At 44.2% G+C, this 9,364-nt stretch overlaps 1 long non-coding RNA gene across 1 annotated transcript; it reads right to left on the bottom strand.

Annotated features, from left to right (window-relative positions):
• Window positions 1-8,031: 8,031 nt before the first annotated feature.
• LOC138657602 (uncharacterized) lies at window positions 8,032-9,129 on the bottom strand. Its single transcript, XR_011317089.1, has 4 exons — window positions 8,965-9,129; window positions 8,823-8,879; window positions 8,680-8,748; window positions 8,032-8,454 (listed from the first exon to the last, which is right to left on the bottom strand). It is a non-coding gene; the product is annotated as an uncharacterized lncRNA (long non-coding RNA).
• Between the last annotated feature and the right edge of the window lie 235 nt (window positions 9,130-9,364).

Below are 9,364 nucleotides of genomic sequence, written 5' to 3'. Positions count from 1 at the left end.
ATCGGACGCCATGTCGCGTTTGGAGAGCCCCTGATGTGCCTAAACAGTAGAAATCCCCCACAAGTGACCCCATTTTGGAAACTAGACCCCCCATGGAACTTATCTAGATGTGTGGTGAGAACCTTGAATGCCCAAGTGCTTCACAGATGTTTATAATGCAGAGCCGTGAAAATAAAAAATATTTTTTTTTTCCACAAAAAAGATTTTTTAGCCCCCAAGTTTTTATTTTCACAAGGGTAACAAGAGAAATTGGACCCCAAAAGTTGTTGTCCAATTTGTCCTGAGTATGCTGGTACCCCATATGTGGGGGTAAACCACTGTTTGGGCGCACGGCAGAGCTCGGAAGGGAAGGAGCGCCTTTTTGGAATGCAGACTTTGATAGAATGGTCTGCGGGTATTATGTTGCGTTTGCAGAGCCCCTGGAGGGTTTGTAGAAACCCTCCACAAGTGACCCCATTTTGGAAACTAGACCCCCCAAGGAACTTATCTAGATGTGTGGTGAGAACTTTGAATGCCCAAGTGCTTCACAGAAGTTTAGAATGCAGAGTCGTGAAAATAAAAAATATTTTTTTTTCCACAAAAAAGATATTGTAGCCCCCAAGTGTTTATTTTCACAAGGGTAACAGGAGAAATTGGACTGCAATAGTTGTTGTCCAATTTATCCCGAGTACGCTGATGCGCCATATGTGGGGGTAAACCACTGTTTGGGCACAAGGCAGAGCTCGGAAGGGAAGGAGCGCCTTTTTGGAATGCAGACTTTGATGGAATGGTCTGTGGGCATTATGTTGCGATTGCAGAGCCCCTGATGTACCTAAACTGTAGTAACCCGCCACAAGTGACCCCATTTTGGAAACTAGACCCCCCAAGGAACTTATCTAGATGTGTGGTGAGAACTTTGAATGCCCAAGTGCTTCACAGAAGTTTAGAATGCAGAGTCGTGAAAATAAAAAATATTTTTTTTTTTCACAAAAAAGATATTGTAGCCCCCAAGTTTTTATTTTCAGAAGGGTAACAAGAGAAATTGGACCCCAGAAGGTGTTGTCCAATTTATCCCGAGTACGCTGATGCCCCATATGTGGGGGTAACCCACTGTTTGGGCGCACGGCAGAGCTCAGAAGGGAGGGAGCACCATTTGACTTTTTGAGCGCAAAATTGGCTGTCGTGTTTGGAGACCCCCTGATGTACCTAAACAGTGGAAACCCCCCAATTCTAGCTCCAACCCTAACCCCAACACACCCCTAACCCTAATCCCAACCTGATCCATAATCCTAATCACTAACCCTAACCATAATCACAACCCTTACCCCAAAACAACCCTAATGTCAACCCTAACCATAACCCTAATCAAAACCCTAAATCCAACACACCCCTAATCCTAATCTCAACCCTAACCTCAAACCTAACCCTAATCCCAATACACCCCTAATCACAACCCTAACCTTAACCCTAATCCCAAACCTAACCCTAATCCCAAGCGTAACCCTAATGCCAACCCTAACCCTAATATCCCTAATCCAAACTATAACCCTAATCCCAGCTCTAACCCTAACTTTAGCCCCAACCCTAGCCCTAACTTTAGCCCCAACCCTAACCCTAGCCCTAAGGCTACTTTCACACTTGCGTCGTTTGGCATTCCGTCGCAATCCGTCGTTTTGGACAAAAAACGGATCCTGCAAATGTGCCCGCAGGATGCGTTTTTTGCCCATAGACTTGTATTGCCGACGGATCGTGACGGATGGCCACACGTCGCGTCCGTCGTGCACTGGATCAGTTGTGTTTTGGCGGACCGTCGGCACAAAAAAATGTTCAATGAAACGTTTTTTTTGTACGTCGCATCCGCCATTTCTGACCGCGCATGCGTGGCCGTAACTCCGCCCCCTCCTCCCCAGGACATAGATTGGGCAGCGGATGCGTTGAAAAACTACAGCTGCTGCCCACGTTGTGCACAATTTTCACAACGTGCGTCGGTATGTCGGGCCGACGCATTGCGACGGCCCCGTACCGACGTAAGTGTGAAAGAAGCCTAACCCTAAATTTAGCCCCAACCCTAACCCTAAATTTAGCCCCAACGCTAACCCTAAATTTAGCCCTAGCCCTAACCCTACCCCTAACCCTACCCCTAACCCTAATTTTAGCCCCAACTGCTGTTCTCCTGCCGGACGGCAGATGGAGACAGATGGCGGGCGCACTGCGCATGCGCCCGCCATTTTCTTCTGCCGGCGGCCAGGAGGAGCAGCAAGAGGATCCAGGGACACAGGTGAGTATTGTAGGGTCCCCGAATCCCCCTATTTCTCTGTCCTCTGATGTGCGATCACATCAGAGGACAGAGAATTACACTTTACTTTTTTTTTTTTTTGCGGTCGCCGGTAGACAGTTAATTACCGGCGATCGCAAAACATCATCATGCTCTTTGGGGTCTCGGCTACCCCCGGCAGCCGAGACCCCAAAGATTCTCCCGGTGACGGGCGCACTGCGCATGCGCCTGCCATTTTGAAGATGGCGGCGCCCACCGGGAGACACGAGGAGCATCGGGGGAGATAGGTGAGTATTGGGGGGCCATCTGGGACCCCTTTTCTCTGTCCTCCGATGTGCAATCACATCGGAGGACAGAGAAATTAAAAAGATCGCGTTTGGTTTTTTTTTGCGATCGCCGGTAAACGGTTAATTACCGGCGATCGCAAATGCGGGGTGGGTTAAAACCCCCCCGAATCATGTTCTCTGGGGTCTCGGCTACCCCCGGCAGCCGAGACCCCGGAGAAAATCGGCCTTTGGGGGGCGCTATTTACTTTTTCCACAGCGCCGTTAATTAACGGCGCTGTGGTTTAAGTACCCTTAGCGGCCGCCGTTAAAAGGCGTATCGGCGGTCGCTAAGGGGTTAACCACGTAAATGACAAAGTTTGTGTCACAGATATAGTATCCGCGTATCGGGTAGGATTTACCAGTTCTTGGGTGAGTAATAGTATTAGATCTAATGACATTGGAACAGGAGGCACAATTAAGGCAGGGGAATGTGCCATGTCATCTTGCACATGTCCTTTAGGTTGGTGGCTCTCCTGGTACACATCAAAACGGAATTATTGAATGATTCAATGTTGGGATAGGCCCTAGCCAAGAGTGGCCAATGTTTTCTGTGATGGAATAGACATTCGGCCTTAGAGGGTGGTGTGTGTGCACAAAAGGTACTCTTTCCTTGGGCTGAACAGGTGGAGAGGGAGTTAGCGGGGTAAGAATCCGATCCTTTTCCTTATCAAGGAATCTATATGGATAGTGTCTCTCACTGAACTTTTGTGCCATGGTATCCAGCCTGATTGTTAGTGTATCAGGATCAGAGACAATGCGTGAGACCCTATTGAATTGTGAGCGTGGTATACTGTCCTTCATGGTCCTCGGGTGACAATTGGAGTAATGTAATAAACTGTTGCAATCAGTCGGTTTACAAAACAAATCAGTCAAGAGATGTCCTTCTGAGTTTTTGAGCACCAAGGTATCCAGAAAGGGTACACATTTGTCACTATAATGTATAGTGAATTGCAATTCAGGGAGAATGGAGTTGAGATACAGATGAAAGGTGTCCAGAGAATCGGAAGCCCCTAGCTAGATAAGAAATATGTCATCAATGAAGCGATGGTAACAGATAGCATGTTGTTGGAACATGGGATTAGAAAAAACATGTTTAATCTCAAAATAATTCATAAAAGCATTCGCATAAGCCGGCACTACGTTTGATCCCATAGCGGTCCCACGCTTCTGGTTGTAGAAGGTATCCTCATAGAGAAAAATTTCTCATGGAGAACCAATTTAAGTAGATCCAGACACCATTGAATAGAATTCACTGGCAGGTCTGATGAATCTAAAAAATGGCTTCAATACCCTTTTCATGTGAGATAGATGTGTGTGAACTGTTGACATCTAATGTGACTAATAGAGTGTTGGGAAATACTGTCCCCACATGTTTAATAATTCCAAAGAAATGCCCCGTGTCCAGTAGGAATGATTTAGTTGTCCTAACCAGTGGTGTTAAGATCTTCTCCAGGAAAATAGAGAGAGGTGAGAGAACAGTCGGTGGAGGCCACAATGAGCCTCCCTGGTGGATTACTGAGTGATTTACATATCTTCGGTAAGATGTAAAAAAAACGGCGTGATAAGGTTGGGATGTAATAGAAAGGTGGCAGTTTTTTTGGTCTATAGTGTTTTTATCAAGATAAAAATTGACAAGGTGCGTATTTTGCAATCAATGTCAAATGTAGGGTCCTTAGATATCGGCTGATATGTCTCAGAGTCCGATAACTGTCTATAGACCTCCTGGCAATATAATAATAATAATAATCTTTATTTATATAGCGCCAACATATTCCGCAGCGCTTTACAGTTTAACAGTTTCAAACACAAAAGTCATAAGTAACAACGTTAACAATACAATAATTAAAGCAAAATAAGACGACCCTGCTCGTGAGAGCTTACAATCTACAGATCGATCCATCACCACAATGACCCCACCTTTATCTGCCGGTTTTATAATGATTCCCTTATTTTCTGTTAGAGACCTGAGTAATATTTTCTCAGTTGGTGAGAGATTTGAATGTGCTGGAAAAAAGCCAAGTTTTTGTTAATGTGAGAGTTGTTTAACGTCACGATCCACTAATTCAATGAAGGTATCTGTGGCATGATGGGTGCGTGGTGGGTGAAAGGTGCTGGGGTTACGTAAACCAAGTGATGAAATTGAAATCTCCGGAACAGTCGCTCCTTCCTGTGGAGCAATAATGCCATTATGAGTCCCAGATAAAAAATCAAAACAAATCTTAAGTTTAATGGCGCAAAAGAAACGCTGAAGATCCTGTTCGAGTTGAAAACCATCCCAACTAGGTGTTGGGCAAAAAGATAACCCCTTTTGGAGTAGTGATAGTTCAGCAGGGGAGAAAAGGTAACTTGATATGTTGATCACCAGGTTTGACGGCTTACCTGGGAGCGCGTGGTCATCTTTTCTCCTCAATCATCTGGTAGGTCTGCGTGTTGTAGTACTCCCCTGCGGCCTTTCGGTAAAAAACGGGATCTGTTTGTTTGTACAGGCTGAAGAGTCGCTTAGGGATATGCAAGTCTGTCGATGAAGCTGCCACAATTATTCCCTGAGGAAATTCAGAGCCCAGTGTATGTATCTGGTGCGGTGGCATCTCTCTATTGGCAGCTGAGAAGAATGATCCACTGCGTGGTATGAAATGTGGGGCTCGGCTTCCCGCTAGGCCTATGTACAGTACATTAGCTCCGGGATCAGGATCTTGTTTGACCATAGGGAAAGTCTGTAATTCCTGCACTTTATGTTGGACTTGGTTGCAAATTGGAATTTCTGGTGACAGAGGATGCCATTCTGTGGGAGAAGCCAATGTAGGAAGGGCGGACTGGGTCACGTTCTCTACATTGCTCAGTTCCATTTAGAATACTGGGCCTCACATTGCTTTCTATTTAATAATGGTCCCACTTAGCCCGCCATTTAATTTATTGGGCCCCACATAACCTTCCAAGTAATACAATAAGTCCCATATAGCCTTTTATTAAATTTAATGGACCCCACATAACTCTCCAATTAATATAATTGGTCCCACATAGACTTCCAATTAACATATTGGGCCAAAGTAGTCTTCCATTTAATATAATGGCTCCCACATAACCGTTCTTTTAATAAATTGGGCACCACGTAGTCTTTCAATTAATATAATGGGACCCATATAATTCTTATTTTAATATATTTGGTTCCACATAACCTTCCAATTAATATAATAGATGCCACATAGCCATCCATTTAATACATTAGGCCCTACATAACCTTCAGTTTAATATTCTGGGCCTCACATAGTTCTTCATTTAATATAATGGGAACTATATATCCATCCATTTAATAAATTGGGCACCAGATAGCCTTCCATTTAATGTATTTTAATAGGTCCCACATAGCCTTCCAATTTATATAATGAGCCCCACATAATTGTTTTTCAATATATTGTGCCACATAAAGACTATAAATTAACATATTGGGGCCAAAGTAACCTTCCATTTGATAAAATGGGCACCACATAGCCTTTCATTTAATATAATGGGTCTGCATAATTCTTAATTTCATATAATGGGCCCCACGTATCTTTCCATTTAATATAAAGGGCCCCACATAATTCTTCATTTAATAAAATGAACCACACATACACCACACCACTATTTAATGTAATGGGCACAACAAAGCTTTCCATACAATATAATAATCCCACATAGCCTTCCATTTAATATAATGGTCAGACATAGCCTTCCATTTATTATAATGGGCCCCAATATAGCCTTCTTTTTTACATAGTGGGCAACACAAGGTTTTCCATTCCATAGTTAAGGAGTGAACACTTTGTGCCATTTGTGCCATTGGTGTGCCACTGGACCACCCTTTTGGCTGTTGGCCTGCCATCGGAGCACACTGTTTTCCGTTGGTTTGCCACCGGAGCGTACCCTTCATCGATCAGTTGCCACTGGAGCACACAGTTTGCCGCTGGCATGCCACCGGAGCACAACCTTTGCCACGGCATGCCACTGGAGCATGCTTTTAGCCCCTGGCATGCCGTGGGAGCACACAGTATACTGCTGGAGTGCCATAGGAGCGCATCCTTTGCCGTTAGCATTCCAGCGAAGCATATCCTTTGCCGTTGGCGTGCCACTGAAACATACCTGTCAGGATTTGAACCCAGCAGCTCTTGGGCACCTGGCGACAGCTCTTCCCTTTGAGCCATTCAGCTCGATGGACAGTTCCGTGTTAACCCAAATAACTTGTACCTGTGTTGTTTCTGAATGTCTCCATTGTGAGTTCCTGATTGTCTCCACCTTGATTGAACACCCTATTTAAACCTGGCATAGCACTCCCTTCCTTGCAAGATTATTGAGCTACCAGCCTCTAGTCAAGCTTTCTTTCACCTGCTGCTTATCCTTGAAACGCTACTGCTGCTCCTGTCAGAACCTGTGGTGGGCTGGAAGGGCCAGTAAAGGGGGGCTGATAAAGTCCGTGGGCCTGGTAGTGGGCTGCGGGAGGCTGTGTGGTGCTGAAGAGAGGGCTGTGGAGGCTGTGCGGCGCTGTAGCGGGGGCTGTTTGGCGCTGTAGAGGACTACAGAGCCACACAGCCCCATGGTTTGACTTCCCCAAGTGTCATGACAGCTGACTGTATATACATATATACACATACATGTATGTACATGTGCCATGACAGCTCCTTAGACTATACAGACATGGATTGTCACTTACCCAAACCGAGGATGAAGAGGCTTAGCTGCTGCACATGATGATGGAGGCCGGAGAGCAGCATTCCTCCATAGTGATGTCACCTATTAAGGAAACTTATAGTTCTTGCCCCATGGAGCCAGTTTAGTCTCCACGATGCTGCGTTACTTATTGGAAAAAAAGGTTAAAGGAAAGTACTGAATCTTGATATATTTTTATTCTAAGTCCTATTATTTCTATTGGTACATTAAATACCCCTTCTTCAATGAGCGTATATTCCCCCTGAACCCTCCCCTCCTGCATGTCAGCTCCTTCTTACCCACTGAGACAGGCTGTACCCCTGCAGCGTCCCCACAGCTGACCCCATACACTGATCTGAGCTCCCCCCACCGGACAGGGATAGCCTGTCTCCCCACAGCGCCCTCACAGCCTGGCTCTATCGCAATACCTTTATCAATCTAAATTATATATGTCGTATTTAGTTGGATTTTTATATGTTGTCTTGTCTGATGTTTTTAATGCATACCTAATAAATGATTGATTTTATATAATTTTTTTACTCATGTTAGCCATTTATCTTTAAAAAAAAATCTTGGACTTTAAAAATTGCTAAAAAGAAAAAAAAAATGTATTCAATTGTTTCACAATTCATATCATGGCATGGAAAATGTGTGAAAAAGCTGCCATATCACTAATAACACAATATATGCATACATACAGATTTTTGAATTTGTTTTGGCGATTTTTCCTATTTGCTATAAAAGATATACAAGAGGCCGATTTGTGACAATCTATAGCTATATTTTAATATTTTAGGAATGTCAGAGTAGCTTCATGAGGTTGTTGGATTTGCGCTGAGAGAATCCGTATTTCTATAAATTTCCAGCTCTTGCGTCAGCTCCTTGATATGTCCTTCCAGAATGACTTTGTGCTTCTCTAGGCATCTAACGTACGCTTTCCTCCTGAGTTGAAATGCTTTAGCTGCTTCTCTGTTTTTCATTAATCGCAGCTCTCGCTTCCGTGTTTCCTCATCCGTCAATTGCTTAGAGATAGACCAAGATTCACCGCACCCTTACTGGAATATCTTTCAGAAATTAACAATTTATTCAATATGCACAAAAATCAATCAGATAGCATATGTACACCGGAAAAATGATATGTGACACAGATTACTGACGTTTCGACCCCTCCCGGGTCTTACTCATAGGTCGCTGTAAACAAACAACAAAGAAAAACATAAAAAATAAAATTAATGAAATTAATACGAGTTTATACATTTTAGATAAAGCATAGCAAAATTACAAGTGTGCTCCCAAATAGCAATAAAATAGAATAGCAAAACAAATGAAATAATACAGCATGTGGCCAAACAGGTCAAATAGAGGGACATGGTGTCCAATGAGATCCCATGGTGTTGTGTGTAGTGTGAGTTTTACCTGAATCCAGGTGTAGTATGGGAGCTGAACTCAAGAAAAGGGAAGGGATGTCCCTGTAGTATCCAGGGGCTGTAAGAGACAATCATGTTATTAAAACTAGTTCCCATCCATAGACTAGAATGGTTAAAGAGAGCCTGATTTACCTAATAATCCTAGAAATTCACTTGTAATGGTGTAGGGTGTCTATTGTGGCTGTTGATCTGTAGGATCACAAGTGTGATGTCAAAATATGTGTGGGCCAAAGTATGTTGCAAGTGCTGAATAAAGCATGGGTAGCCTAATTACCTTGTTTGCAGTGTGAATCAGCGGTGCTCCTGCACCTTGCTGTGCTGTGCACCTTGCGTGCTGTGCTGTGCACCTTGATGTGCTGTGCACTTTGCTGTGCTGTGCACCTTGCTGTGCTGTGCACCGTGCTGTGCTGTGCACCTTGCTGTGCTGTGCACCATGTCGCTATGAGGCAGATATAAATAGCTCCACCCTCTCAGACAGGAAGTGAGGTCATGTTACCATACTACTGCTACTGGGCATGCCCGGCTGTTGTTAAGGAAGCTGTATGCTTGGCAACAGCTAAAGTTAGTCTGCACTGCATTGTGTGTATGATAGCAGGGGCTTGCTTGGCATTAATTAGAGCCTGTCTGCACTGCAGTGTGTAAGTGATTGCAGGAGCCTGAATGACAGCAGCTAA

This window comes from Ranitomeya imitator, chromosome 1 (assembly GCF_032444005.1).
Source record: "Ranitomeya imitator isolate aRanImi1 chromosome 1, aRanImi1.pri, whole genome shotgun sequence".
NCBI classification, from domain to species: Eukaryota; Metazoa; Chordata; class Amphibia; order Anura; family Dendrobatidae; genus Ranitomeya; species Ranitomeya imitator.
Note: the sequence above shows the minus strand (reverse complement) of the source record. Positions and strands in the feature narration are given on the sequence as shown.